Source organism: Thamnophis sirtalis, unplaced genomic scaffold, assembly GCF_051295495.1.
Source record: "Thamnophis sirtalis isolate CommonGarterSnake01/CBP01778 unplaced genomic scaffold, rThaSir2_p1.2 scaffold_15, whole genome shotgun sequence".
Taxonomy (NCBI): domain Eukaryota; kingdom Metazoa; phylum Chordata; class Lepidosauria; order Squamata; family Natricidae; genus Thamnophis; species Thamnophis sirtalis.
In genome coordinates this window covers 12409463-12424142 of record NW_028261395.1, presented here as the reverse complement: position 1 = coordinate 12424142, position 14680 = coordinate 12409463, and the positions used below count along the sequence as shown (strand labels likewise).

At 46.2% G+C, this 14680-nt stretch overlaps 1 long non-coding RNA gene across 1 annotated transcript; it reads right to left on the bottom strand.

Moving 5' to 3' along the window:
- Positions 1–7076: 7076 nt before the first annotated feature.
- Positions 7077–14392, bottom strand: LOC148042473 (uncharacterized). The gene is made up of 2 exons (XR_015695167.1): positions 13663–14392; positions 7077–9226 (listed from the first exon to the last, which is right to left on the bottom strand). It is a non-coding gene; the product is annotated as an uncharacterized LOC148042473 (long non-coding RNA).
- Between the last annotated feature and the right edge of the window lie 288 nt (positions 14393–14680).

Sequence of the window (14680 nt, the reverse complement as noted above, 5' to 3'; positions counted from 1 at the left end):
TCACGGTCACATGATCAAAATTTTGATGTTTGGCAACAGATTCATATTTATGATGCTTTCAATGTCCTGGGGTCATATAATCGCCTTGTGTGACCTTTTGACAAAATATAAAATTTTTAATCAAGCCGCCCCCCCCCCCCCAATCAATGGTGTCCCTCTTTAACAATCTGAAAATCTGGTCACCTTAGGTTAAGGCATCAGGCTAGAAAGGGGCTGGGATTCGGTTGGTTCTGCTGGTGGTTTCTCTCTGAAGCCCCAAACATCAGATTGATGTAAGAACATGGGGGAAACCTTGGCCTCACATACTTCAATAATTGGGGCTGAGGAAGCTGGAGAGCTATGAGGTTTTCTTTTAAGCACCACTTTCACTCCTGTCTTTGATCTAACTGAGCTCCTTTGATGATGAGGGAGCTCAGATTCAGTCTCAGAGAAAACTACCCCAGGTAAGGAAAGGTCCTACTTGCTCCATTGGCTGACCATCTATGGCTAGGATGTCATTTCCAAAGACCATAACTTTTGAACTTGATTTATTATCAGATAATTATTATGGGAAAAGAATCCAAGTCTTCCTCACAGGGTATATAATCCAATGTGTAAGTATGATAATATCACAGTGTAAATCAGCATGTTCCAATAGGTATTTAGATGTTAAACATATGTACCTGTAACAGAAGTTATAACAAAATAAAAGGGCTGGAAAGGACCTTTGAGGTCTTCTAGTCCAACCCTCTGCTCAAGAAGGAGACCCTATTCCAGGGGTCCTCAAACTACGGCCCACAGGCCAGATATAGCCCACTGAAGCCATTAATTGGGCCCACATGGGACCATGAGGTTGCCCCGCCCGAATCACTGAGGACCCGGATTGTTGTTGGGGGCAATATGCTGACTCTGTAAACCGCTTAGAGAGGGCTGAAAGCCCTATGAAGCGGTATATAAGTCTAACTGCTACAACTGCTACACTCCCCCCCTCCATCCCCCACCCACCAGCTGAGCGCAGGCCTTCCCTTCGCAAGCCCCACGGACTGAAGCTGTAAAGCAAGACCAAAGTTTTGGCTGGCAGGGTGTTTCTGGGGACTGGGGAAGCAGGATGCACAGAGGCCCCAGGAGGGGGGAAATGGCGCCCTCTGCCTCAGCTTCTTAGCTTGGGCTGAGTGTAAGGTGACCAGACGTCCCGCTTTTGGCGGGACACACCCGCCTTCCAACGCATTTTCCCGCGTCCCGCCCGCCTTTTTAAAAGGCACGCTTTTTTTGGCGCTCGCAGCTCCCGCCCATCAGCTGCTGGGCTGGCTCATCGTTCTGTTCTATGCTACCTACAAATTTAAGCCAGCCCAGCCTGCCGCTCATTGATTTAATTGGCCTGGACTCCAGCCAATCAGTGAGCTGGCTAGGATGGAAAACTTTAAGCACGCACGAGGGTGCTTAAAATTTTCCATCCCAGCCAGCTCACTGATTGGCTGGAGTCCGCTTAAGCACGCCGCGCAAGTTGTGACTCTCACGAGTCTCCATTTCATTTCGCCTCCGCTGTTTGTTTTTGCTGCACTGCCCTGGTGAGTAACTCCGGTGCCGGTGGGAATCGGGAGGCTTCGCCGCTTCGGGTGGGCGGCGGTGGCCTTTAGCAAGGGAAGGGAAGGCCTTCCCTTGCGAGCTACTCATGAGAGGAACTGGGGGGGGGAACCGGGCAACCTGAGAGAGGGGAAGAAGATCGTCCCTCCCCGCAACTCCCCAGATTTTGGAAGCCGGGTGTGTGTGGAAGGCGGGGTTTTTGAGGAAAGCGCTTGGCCATCCCTGTTAGCCGCAGCCCCAGACGGAGGAGTGAAGCCCGAGCTTTCATTGCCGTTCCCGCCAGTCGCAGCGGGGAAGCCGGCATCGGTGACTCCGAGGTGCGCTAACTGAAATGCGGTCTTCCTTTAGTCTCTGCTTGCAGTCTCTGGGATGATCGTTGGCGGGTGGGGGAAGCGAGGGGGCAGCTGAGCCGGGGAGGCAGAGATGAGAAGTGAGGGCTAAAAATGCAAAGCGCGCCGAAGAGAGCAAGCGAAGGATCCCCAAAGCGAAGGACGGGCGGGTAGCGCTTGACCAGCATGTGAGAAGGCAGGCTGGAAGTGGCCGCGGAAGGGAAAAGAGGCGGCCACGTGTATCGGTTCTCCTTGTGGAGGTTCGTAGCAAGGGTCCGCTGGCAGGTAGGTTTGGGCGGGGCGAAGGCCTCAGTCAAGGGAGTGAAAATGGGTGGGGAGGAAATGGAGCCGAGCCCGGGGAAAGCAGGGAGACTAGCCGCGAGGAAGCCACGGTGCCTGCCCTCCAGCTCAATGGATACCTGGCCGGTAAACTCATGGTACGGGCGAGGGTTGGCCGGCTGGGGGTGGGGGTGGCTGCTGCCGAGGCCTCCAGCCTTGCAATCCTGGGCGGGAAGGCAAAGGTTAGCTCTGGAGCTGCGGAAGACCGTTGCACCGGGAGGCCTCCGCCCTGGGGATCCCCTGCTCCACCCATTCAGATTAGCCCCAAAGCCAAAGGAGCCTGGGCACAGGGGTGCAGGCCAGGGATGACGGGGTTTGGGCACTCGGAAAAGGAAGGGGTGATCTCCCCCTCCATTCGTCTGTCCCGCTGCAGAGCTCCTCCCAGGGGAGGGGGAGGCAGCGAGTGCGCTGATCCCCGTTTGCAAGGGAAGCGCCGCTGCCCACCCAAAGCCTCCCAATTCCCACCGCCGGAGTTACTCACTTACGTGAAGCTGCCCGCCCTTCCCTTTTTCTTTAAACGAGCTTCAGTTTCCAAGGGGGGAAAAAAGCTTTATGTGCCACCATTATTGAGTTCCTCATCAATTGAGATCCGCCCACGATCAACTGAGGCACCTGCAAAGCAAAGGCATCACATCGCCACCACCCATGTTCACGAGGCGCCAGGCATCGCAGGGCACAGAGGAACTCAGCAGACAGACGGGAGACCGGGGGGTGGGGGAGGAAGAGATCCCGTCCAGGGTAGGCTCTCCGCTTTTCCCTCTTTTTACCCTGGATGGGATCTCTTCCTTCCCCCCTCCCCCGGTCTCCGTCTCTCTGCTGGGTTCCTCTGCGCCCCCCAACTGGCAACGATCAATTCCAGACCCTCTAACTGGTAAATAGACCTGAGGCCATAAGTGGAATTGGGGTCCGTGGGGTCCGTGCAGGGAGGAGAAGAGAGATTCCTCCCAGCACGAACTCCACTGACTAAAGAGCTTTCACATGGAGGGAGGAATCTCCTGTCCCCCCAGCTCCCTTTCGCCCGCAGCAGAGATCAGGCGGGCCAGAGGAAGCACTTTATTCAGTGGATGCATGCAGGGAGGAGGGGATATATTCGTTCCTGCGCATAGTCCACTGATTAAGGTACTTGCTTTTGCTCGCCCGAGCTCTGATGCCGGCAAAAGAAAAGTCCTTTCCTTCACCTGAATCCCGCCCGAGCTCTGATGCAGGCACCGTGGGGTCCGTGCAGGGAGGAGAAGAGAGATTCCTCCCAGCACACACTCCACTGACTAAAGGGCTTTCATGTGGAAAAAGAATAAACTGACAGTTGGTCGGAGGGAAGGTGGGGGTGGGGGTGGAGGCTGAGTGTCCAAGGAAGCCAACCCAGACAGGCATCGCAGGGCGCAGAGGAATCCAGCAGACAGACGGGAGACGGGGGGGGGGGGAGAGGGAGGAAAAGATCCCATCCAGGGTAGGCTCTCCGCTTTTCCCTCTTTTCACCCTGGACGGGATCTCTTCCTTCCCCCCTCCCCAAGCCTCCCCTCTGTCTGCTGGCTTCCTCTACGCCCCCCAACTGGCAACGATCAATTCCAGACCCTCTAACTGGTAAATAGACCTGAGGCCATAAGTGGAATTGGGGTCCGTGCAGGGAGGAGAAGAGAGATTCCTCCCAGCGCACACTCCACTGACTAAAGGGCTTTCACGTGCAGAAAGAATAAACTGACAGTTGGTCGGAGGGAAGGTGGGGGTGGGATGGCAGCTGAGTGTCCAAGGAAGCCAACCCAGACAGGCATCGCAGGGCGCAGAGGAATCCAGCAGACAGACGGGAGACCGGGGGGGGGAGGGGAGAGGGAGGAAAAGATCCCATCCAGGGTAGGCTCTCCGCTTTTCCCTCTTTTCACCCTGGACGGGATCTCTTCCTTCCCCCCTCCCCAAGTCTCCCCTCTGTCTGCTGGCTTCCTCTGTGCCCTGCAATGCCCGGCGCCTCGTGAACATGGGTAGCGGCGATGTGATGCCTTTGCATCCGTATTGAGGTTGGCATGTTTCCGGTGGTGCTCTGGGAGGAGGGGGAATGATGGAGGGGAGGACGGCGGCGCGGCAGCCCGTGCCTAGAGCGGAGCCAAAAGAGGTCCGTGACGGTGGCTCGGAGCAGAACGGGAAGAAAAGGCGCTGCAGGCCTGGGGAGTGGGGGAGCGGGAGGAGCGCTGGTGGTTTGTTTTTGGGGTGGGGGGCGTGACGGGGAAGGGGGTGACTGCGCGGAGAGGCTCAGAGGCAGACCGCGCAAGCTTCCTTTCCCAGCGCACGCCCCTCTCAGCACCATCCCCATCGACTGCCAGGCGTATCCGCCTCTGAGCCTCTCCGTTTTGTTCCGAGAACGGGCTGCTTGGTGAGAGGAAAGGGAGCTCCCTGGGAAGCGAGAGCAGCGAAGAGGTGATGCAGTTGCAGAATTCCCCGACACTTGCTTTTTTAAAAAACCCAGCCTACCTCGTAGGGTTGTTGTTACGGGGCTAGACTAGGAAAGGCAGCCTCTCTCCCGTTTTCGAGAAAAAGTAAGGATTTCCATCTGGTAGAACAACCACCTGTGCAATTTGGTGGCGATCCGCGAACGTTCAAGCCATGTAATGCGTGGGAAGGCATAGAATAAAGTTAGCATACTTGAAGTGAAATAGGCTTTGGTTATGTTTAGGTTGCATTAGCTAAAATGTGCCAATACCGTCCTTGTTGGTAAGAATTGTTGTCATGTTAGAAGAATGACTAAGGCTGACAGCCTAATCTACTCTGTATTAAATAAATAAATGGATGGAAGGAAATGAAAGAATACAGAAAAGGTTGGTGAGGCATTTAGTGGCCTATGGATGAGAATGGTGGCTGTTTAGTAAGAAAATCTGTTTGGAATGTGCATATATATTCATATGTGGCCATAGCAAAATAATAAATAGAAATAAAAAAGCATGAGTGATTTTTACTGTTTTTGATGAAAGTGAGAGGATTAGAGAAGGCTTGGTGCAGCAAGGATCCCACTATCTTACCATTTTATTTTTCTTTATGTACACTGAGAGCATATTCACCAAAGACAAATTCCTTGTGTGTCCAATCACACTTGGCTAATAAACTATTCTATTCTATTTTACTCTACTCTATTCATTTCTATTTCAATTCTAACAAGGAGTTTAGCTTCTCTCTCTTGAAAATGTAAGCTGGCATAAGGCATTATAATGCAAGTCTCAAACAGTTCATTTAGTGACCAAAGTTACAATGGCATTGAAAAAAGTGTCTGATCACCATTTTCACACTTAGCGACCATTTTCATACTTAGCGACCGTTGCAGCATCCTCATGGTCACGTGATCAAAATTTTGATGTTTGCAACAGATTCGTATTTATGATGGTTTCAGTGTCCTGGGGTCATGTTTGACAAAATATAAAATTTTTAATCAAGCGCCCCCCCCCCCCCCCCCCCGGTCAATGGTGTCCCTCTTTACCAATCTGAAAATCTGGTCACCTTAGCTGAGTGGAACGCAGAGCCATGTCTTCTGGCAAGCGCGGCCTTGCCCGTTGCTCTTCCGGGTTTCTGGTGCGCATGTGTGTGCAACAATCAGCTGGCCTCTGTGTATACAGTAGTGCCAGGAAGGGGAAGAGCTGGTCTCCTGGTTTCTGCGAGTGGATGCGCACCAGCCAGCTGATTGTCATGTGGGTGCATATCAGAAACGGTAAGAGGAGCTGCCTGGTGCACATGTATGCATTGGCATGTACACTGTGCAACTCCTCTTCCAGATTGCGTCCCTGACAAGATCACTTGGTGCTGAAAAGGTTCTCCATCCATGCACTATTCCAAGGGTGGTTTTTCCATGACATTATAAAGCGGTACCAATACTTCACATGATTTGGATTCTCTCCTTCTGTTGATGCAGCCTAGGATTGCAATGGCTTGTTTTGGCTGCTGCCACACATTGTTGGCTCACATTTGAGAGATTGTGAGATTCCAAGATCCCTCTCACAGTTCCTGCTATTGAGCCAGGTTTCACTTAACCTGTACCTGTACATTTGGTTTTTCTAGCCTCAGTGTAAGACTTTACTTTTCTCTACATTGAATTTCATTTTGTTAAATACTCCCAGTGTTCAAGTCTTTCTAGATCCATCTGGATCTTCAGCCAATCTCCTGGAGTGTTGGTTATTCCTGCCAGGTTAGTGTCATCTGTAAATTTGATGAGTTCCCCATCTATCCCTCATCCATATCGTTGATGGAGATGTTGAAGAGTGCTGGGCCTAAAATAGAACCTTGGGGTCCCTCACTGCTTCTTTCCCTCCATGCAGACATAGTTCCATTGAGGACCACAGGCTGAGTCCATCTGGGGCGGATGCTGTCTATCCCATATATTTTTAGCTTTCGAAGAAGTAGATGGTGGTTTACTTTGTCAAAGCCTTTCTAAAATCCAAGTACTGTATACTATGTGTACTACATTTCGCTGGTCCACTAATTTAGTAATTTTTGTCAAAGAATGAAAAAAACATTTATTTATGATCTGTGTTTGGATCCTTCATTCGTTGAAGTAAGTTGTCAATATCTAGACTGATTAACAAGGGTTCAAATATGCATCCTTCCCTTCCTCCTTGGTTAGTATCAATCCTTCTTCTCATGGCTCCATTGAGCCCAAACCTCCCTCTTAAACAAGGAACTGGAGAAAGAGCTTGGATCAAGGCCAACAGGCTGAGTTCCATTTCAAGGGCAATCAATTTCCTATATAATATTTCTCTGTTAATTATGACAAATGCACTAAAATCTAGAAAGCTAGCAAACCGTGTTTTACTTTGCTGATATAGATGAGATATTTAATGTTTGTAGAATTTTAAAAGAATTCTAGAGACGAGGTTCGGGGTAGAAAAATAAAGTTCCTTTTTATTTTCCAAAAATCAGAGTTAATTTGAAAACGGTTTGCAAAGCGTTGGTGGGTCTCACCCTGACTTCACCTGAGTCACAAAGGAGAGCCACACCAAATTCGAAAGTGAAACAGCAGTTATACCCTCCCTAACTCCTCCTACTCCTGGTCAGCTAGCCTGACGAGGGTGGTTACAGACCAATCAGAGACAATAATTACCCTATCTTTTACCTTATTTGGGAATACAATTTTTAACCAATTAGCCCTTGGCATCCTTCTGGCCAATCAAGCAATCACATTTTTCCCGCTCAATTCATAGCCACTCCTCTTACAGTTCATTGTTCTCCTCTCAAGCATTTACATATTCCTTCCCTCTGCCATTACCACGTGGTATAGCTCCCCCTAGTGGACTATTTCAGTAAAATATAAACACTTTATATTATTTTATTACTCCAATTCCCCCATTTCTTATTTGGTGATTTGTTTAATATTTTCTTTTATTTCTTTCAATCTTTCTTTCTCAGTTTCAGTATTTTTCATAGGGTGTAGAGTGTCCATACTTTCCAACAGGTGTATTTGGTTACCAATTTCCTTTAGTACCATCATTGTTTTCTCTGTTTGTTGGGCCTGCATAATACTTTTCACAGTTGTGATTACTAAGTTTCTTATTACCGGGATTAGACATGGCAACAACATTAATCCAATAAAAATTACACCAACCATAAATAAGGCTTGCTTCCAGTTTCTGAAAATGTCCCCTAGGAACCCTCCTTCATCTAACAGGCCAGTCCAGGTTTGTGAACCACATTTTCGGAAGGCTATCATATCCATTGCTCTACATACATCTAATGAAAGCTCCCATTTTTCTTCTTTGGTGACCACCGTATGATTAAGATATTTTAGTAATGCTGCCCCAGGTTGTCCACTAATAATTCCCAGTCCAACCCACAGGGTCACATTATACCTTGTGAGTAGGCCTGGGTTATGGCAAGTAATGCTCTGTTCTTTCTTTTTCCATGGGGGTTTAAGGGATAGGCTGGTTGATGACTCCGAGCAGGTTCCCACAATACTTTACACAACCCCTTCCTGGTTGTAAATACTGACTCCTAGTATTATCACATAGAAAGTGGAGATTCTCAGTGCCTTCCCCTTCCGTGCCACAACCACTGAACTACAAGGCCTTCCCTATCCATAGCACCTTGAGTCTCCCCTGGTTGCATTTTCACACATCTGGGTGATTCCACTCATCCACTCTCTACTTTGATTTTTACAAGTCCAAGCTGGATCTCTCTGAGTTTGCCTTGGTGTTACCTCCAGAGTCAGATTACATCCATATTGGGCAGTTTTCCAGTATTGGAACTCTCCCTTTCGATGTCCCCCACTTTTCAAACAGATCACCATACCAACGGCTCTATTCTTTCTCTGCAGTCTCCTAATAGCCGAAGCAGTCAGCATCCACGAGGGGATAGGAGGAAATTCGAAAGAACTTGGGGAGACCACTAAAGAGCTTGTGTTTAAATAGTCTTTCTCCTCCCACATTGTACAGGTATATCTTCCTATAGTCTCTAGGTTTATTTGCAAATATAGAGTGGTTTGACACTTACCCCCTCTCTTTTGTGTTACCACTATCCAACTTTCCTCCTGACCTACTTGTTGCCAGTTTGGTTGTAACTTAGATTCATACCACCAAATTTTGGGTTCAAAGATCCAATTCATGGGAAAACACTCACTCTCCTTGTCATTATAACACCGAATTTGTGTCCAAGTTCCATCAGGTTCAAAGATTCTAGGCGGTTCAATCCATAATTCTCCCCCAACCGCCACTAGGGTTATATTCAAAAGGATATAAGTCACTGTTTTTTTTTTGTTTTTTTTTTTAAACACCAGTTTCAACGGTTCTTTTTGAAAGGCTTTCCATGTTTCCGACTCCTCCAAGTTGGCTCTCTTCGCTCTGGTGTAGTGGGTCCAGCCTTTTTCTTTCGTCCGGATGGCAGTGTCTGTGGTCAGCAACACCAGGAATGGTCCATCCCACTTTGGCTTTAGGGAATCGTCCTTCCAAGTCTTTATCCACACCTGGTCTCCCACTTCAATGGAATGTACTTTGAAGCTCAATGGAGGAGTCTGTATTAAATAGCCCGCTTTTCTGAAAGAATCAAAAGTCTGGGACAGTATTTGCAAGTATTGTTTGTCTTTACTAGGTAAATTCCCCATTCGTATCCCAGCATTCCTTAGTGGCATCCCAAATAACATTTCATAAGGTGAGACTCCCACATCCCTCCTGGGTTGTGTTTTTATCCTAAACAGGGCTATTGGCAAAGTTTTCATCCAATTCATTCCTGTCTCCAAATACAACTTTGTCAGCATTACTTTAATTTTTCCATTCATATTCTCCACCTTTCCACTAGAGGGCGGATGCCACGGGCTATGCAGGTCCCACTTAATTCCCAATACATTAGCAATTCCTTGAGTAATCTTCCCCGTGAAATGTCTTCCCTGATCACTATCGATTCTCTGAACCACTCCATATCTTGGTATAATATGCTCTAAGATTAATCTGACAACAGTTCTAGCAGTTTCATCAAAACATGGGTAGGCTTCCACTCACCCCGTTAAATGATCTATAATAACCAACAAATATTTATATCTTCCCACCTGTGGCATTTCAGTAAAGTCTATTTGTATATTTTGAAAAGGATAAAGCGCTAAAAGCCTCCCTCCTCTTTGTTTTTCCCTTAATTGGTTTTGATTTACCCTCTGACAAATTATACATTTTTGGGTCACTTGTTGCGCGGCAGTATAAACTTTTATTCCTGTATACTTCTTTAGTACTTCATCAATCAAAGCCTGAGTTCCCCAATGGCTCCCCTCATGTAATCTCTCAAAGATTTGTCTCATTAGGGGGTAATTGAGGATTTGTCTCCCATCTGGTAACCACCATCTCCCCTCTTCATCCTTCTTTCCCCCCATTTGTTTTAATTTTTTTTTCTTCCTTCTCATTAAAAATTGGTATTTCTTTCATTTCATACACATGGGGAATCATAATTTTGATTTGTTCAACAACTTCATTCATACCAGCTTCTTTAGCTTCCTGATCTGCCAACCCGTTTCCCTTCTTCTCAACCTCATCTCCCTTTTCTGCAATTTCTTGGCAATGTCTGGCCACGCCTTAGTTACAAACTGAATTTTAACTATCTGCACATCTCATTCTTCCTCTAAACCCAACACTTCCTCTTCCTCTCTTCTCTCTCTGTTTCTCTCATCCTCTACCTCTTTGTTTCTGTTCACTTTCTTTTTCTTTCTTTTCCATTCTTCTCTCTCATCTAGGCTGTGATGAGTTCTCAGATGCCTTGTGGTCAGTTGAGTAATATCCCTTCCCCCTACAGCTGCAGTGAGGAGAAGTCTTTATTATGTAAAGTGAGCTAGCCGGGCCATCTTAATGGCCCATTAGCTGGGGGTGGGCAGAAAGCTATAGGCAACAATTCTGTCCTCTGTCTCTTTCTGTCTCTTTCACTCTTTTTCTTTCTCCCTCTCTCCCACTCTTTTATCACTTTCTCATTACTCTCTACTGTCCAACCTGTCCCCATACTTATCTTTGATTAATCATGTTTGCAATAATTCACCTACTTCCCTAAATAGGCACAATTCCCTCATGTGTTCACTCAAACACATACATACACTCTCTCCCCACCTCTCCTGTTTTCCTCCAAAGAATGACTCAGGGGGAAAAGAGGGGGGGGATTCACGCAGGCGATCACAGGTCTTTGGATCTCTTCAGTTATCACTTTCGGGGACATATACATTCATACTGTAATCATGCTTGCTCATGCCAACCAATCATTATAATTATTTCAGTAAGCTTTTTCACAAGCCACCAAGCTTCATTTTATTTATTAGAGGATCTCACCCTCCTTTCAGGTTTGGAAATGATAACACACAAGCATACATGCACATACCATTAAACAATCTTGCAGCTTACTGTTTCTTTATAGTACATTCATATCAACTTTTACCATGACATACATTTGCACTGCAATCAGACTGCTTGTTTAGATTAATTTCACATACAAAAATATCCCATTTCATTCTTCTTTCATACAAAGCAATTATTATAATTATTTCAGGGAGCTGTACATAAGCCAATGAGCTCCTTTTTCTATTATTAAGAGATCTCAACTTCCCTCCAGGTCTGAAAATGATTACAAACACACATGCACACATACCATGAAACAAAACTTTCAGGCCTGGGGGAGGTTCTGTCACTTTAAATCTTCAAATTTCTTTCCTTGAGAACTTATGGCTCATTCTCCAAGTGGGGAAACTCAGAGAGCAGCTTAAATCCCAACTACGCTCCCATTTCCCACAGCTTCAAGCCCAAGCTGAAAAGCTTATTTATTCTGCTAGCTTGGTTAAACATATCACAATCAATTCAACGCCATTCAATTCTACATGTTATTAGTATAGATTCACATCTAAGATATTTTTTTTTTAACAGACATTACATCAAATTAATCAAGTCCAATTACCTAGGTCTTCCCATTCAGTCAGGCTTTACCTCATCGCCTGCTAACTTTCTTACTCGAAGTTACACCCGTTGTTCTATCTCTTTAAGCACTATTTCGTTAATACCTGTCTCTGCCCTGTGATGTTCCGTTTCTATCTTGATCTCCCAGCAGCGCTGGCATATTTTTAAAGGTCAAGATTTATAGAGACAATGTATAGAGATGTTTGTCCACACATTGCTTGGCCAGGGTTCTAGATTGGATCTCCCAGCTGAGCGCTGGCATAGTTTTAAAGGTCCAAACTCTTAGCTCTCCCAGCAGAACGCTGGCATAGTTTTAAAGAGCAAGATATATAGATATTTTATTAACACATCATTTGCATCTGGGTGGGGCTCGAGCTCTACTTTTCTTTTAAAAGACAACTATTAACAGCTTTCTAACATGTCCCTGTGGACTTCTTAATCGCTTTGGGGAAGAAACTCAGGTAGAACTTCTCTTCAGTTCACCTGATGGTGGCCAGTTCCTGAGTTTGTTACAACTTGATGGACTAAGCTTATAACCCTAGGATCCAGAGTTCCCTCTGGGGGCCATCCTACACCAAAAGTGGGCCATTCTGACTCACAAAATATTTTTAAATTAGCCTGGGTTGCTGAGGGGGTCCCCATAATCCCCATTATATGCCTTCTTAAAATTCTTCAACATACACTGGAGGGGTGTTCTCAGGACACTACCTCCTCCTCCCTGTTTACATAAACCTTTTGTGCTTCTCTTAACAGAACCTTCATACCTTCCGTGGTCCAATTTTCCCTCTTCTGTAATTTCTTAGCAATATCCGGCCAGGCTTTGGTAACAAACTGGATTTTCACCAATTGGATATTTAGAGCATTGTCCGGATGTACCCCAGCATATTTCCGCATTCCGTCTTTAAGACGCTGCAAATCTATCGCCGGGTCCTCATCTTTCCCTTGATTTATATTTACTGCTTTGGTCATGTTTTGTGCTTGTGGAATAGCTTCTTTCATTCCTTTTATGATTATTGATCCCAAATCCATCATATTCTGTCTTCCCTCTGCATCATTATTATTCCAATTTGGTCTCACCAATGGGTATTTAATGTCCCCTCTGATTTGATTTCCTTGTACTCCCGGATTCTCCCTTTCCCAAATTGCCATTGCAGCTGTCCTAATTAAATTTCTTTCCTCTGGGCTAAACAAAGTTCTCATTATATTTTGCATTTCATCCCAGGTATAAACGTTAGGTCCTAATAAGGCATCTAACTGGTCACTTGCGGTCAGAGGATCTTCAACAAAACTTTTCATTTCCTTTTTAAATGCCCGTACTTCGGACGATCGCAAGGGTTCATGTACATATGTTATGATCGGAATCCCATTGGGATCATTTCCGTTCGGGGTTTCCCTTAAAGGGAATTGCTTAATTTGTTCTCCTTCTTGTGTGGAATCCAAAGGAGGCTGTCTAATTAGTTCCTCTTCCTCCATCTGCCTTGTTAAATCTTTCCTCACGTTTGCTAGCTCATTTCCCCTACAAACCTCCCTTTTGTTTCACGTAATCATACAGATTACGGCATTGAAAGTAATTTTACAGCGCCATCTCGTGGCCACTCAACATTATTATCTTTCCACCAAATAAAACAACACAAATTTACCATATTCTCTTTAGTTAATCCCAGCCTTAAAACCTCTCGATTATAGGGTGGGGACCCCCACCCAGCCAATATCTGGCCTAACGGGCCATTTGGATTGATTTTAAGTTTGGGATTCCTTCTCATTTTCTTTACATACTTCATTTTTGGTTTAATTGAACTTCCACCACCCATCTTCCCGATTGATGGCTAACCTTTCTCCCGAGTATGTGTTCCTATGTCCCTCTCAACAACCCTTCCAAACTCACACATCACCGTCCCCGGACATTTAACAATATCCCCTTCACTCACTCCGTCCTGCGGGTCCCCCCTGAGACCCCTCAAAAGGACTTCCTCCCGGCCCCCGTTGTTGATTCTCACCACACAACTCTAACCGTGACCGCCCTGGGTCGTGTTCTGGTGCCTTTACCAGGTACTCACTCAGGGTTCTGTGCACAGATGTTTCCCGGTCGATCTCCAAGCCGTCTCTTCCTCTTTATTCAACCTCTTTCCCTTTATTCAACCCCTTTCCCTTTATTCAACCCCCCCTACTGCTCGTCTATCGCACAATTTTTACGGGCTTCCAAGAGCTGCGCAGTCCTCTGGGTGATTCTTCTCCTTTCAAAAAGGAAAGGGGTGCACCTGAGGAGAATCCCTCAGAGTTCCAGCGCAGATTGGATCCCGGATGAGCCCCCAATTTGTTTGTAGAATTTTAAAAGAATTCTAGAGACGAGGTTCGGGGTAGAAAAATAAAGTTCCTTTTTATTATCCAAAAATCAGAGTTAATTTGAAAACGGTTTGCAAAGCGTTGGTGGGTCTCACCCTGACTTCACCTGAGTCACAAAGGAGAGCCACACCAAATTCGAAAGTGAAACAGCAGTTATACCCTACCTAACTCCTCCTACTCCTGGTCAGCTTGCCTGACAAGGGTGGTTACAGACCAATCAGAGACAATAATTACCCTATCTTTTACCTTATTTGGGAATACAATTTTTAACCAATTAGCCCTTGGCATCCTTCTGGCCAATCAAGCAATCACATTTTTCCCGCTCAATCATAGCCACTCCTCCTACAGTTCATTGTTCTCCTCTCAAGTATTTACATATTCCTTCTCTCCGCCATTACCACATGGTATAGCTCCCCCTAGGGGACTATTTCAGTAAGATATAAACACTTTATATTATTTTATTACTCCACTGTGCTAGAAAGAGGCCATAACCAGAATTCACTGATATGATCGTTACTCTAGAGAGAACCCCTAGGAACCAGGACCATGAAAGGAAATTCGTAAATAAGGGCAGGGGGAGATAGAATTAGCGTAGCGGGAGATGAAATCAGGGGCGGAGAAAAGGTATTCATTTTAGACACTTTGGATGGGTTGTGACATCATGATTACTAAGCCAATGAAGAAGAGGTGGGAGGAAATTTGTAAGGGTTCTAGGGAATGCAAGGCAAATGG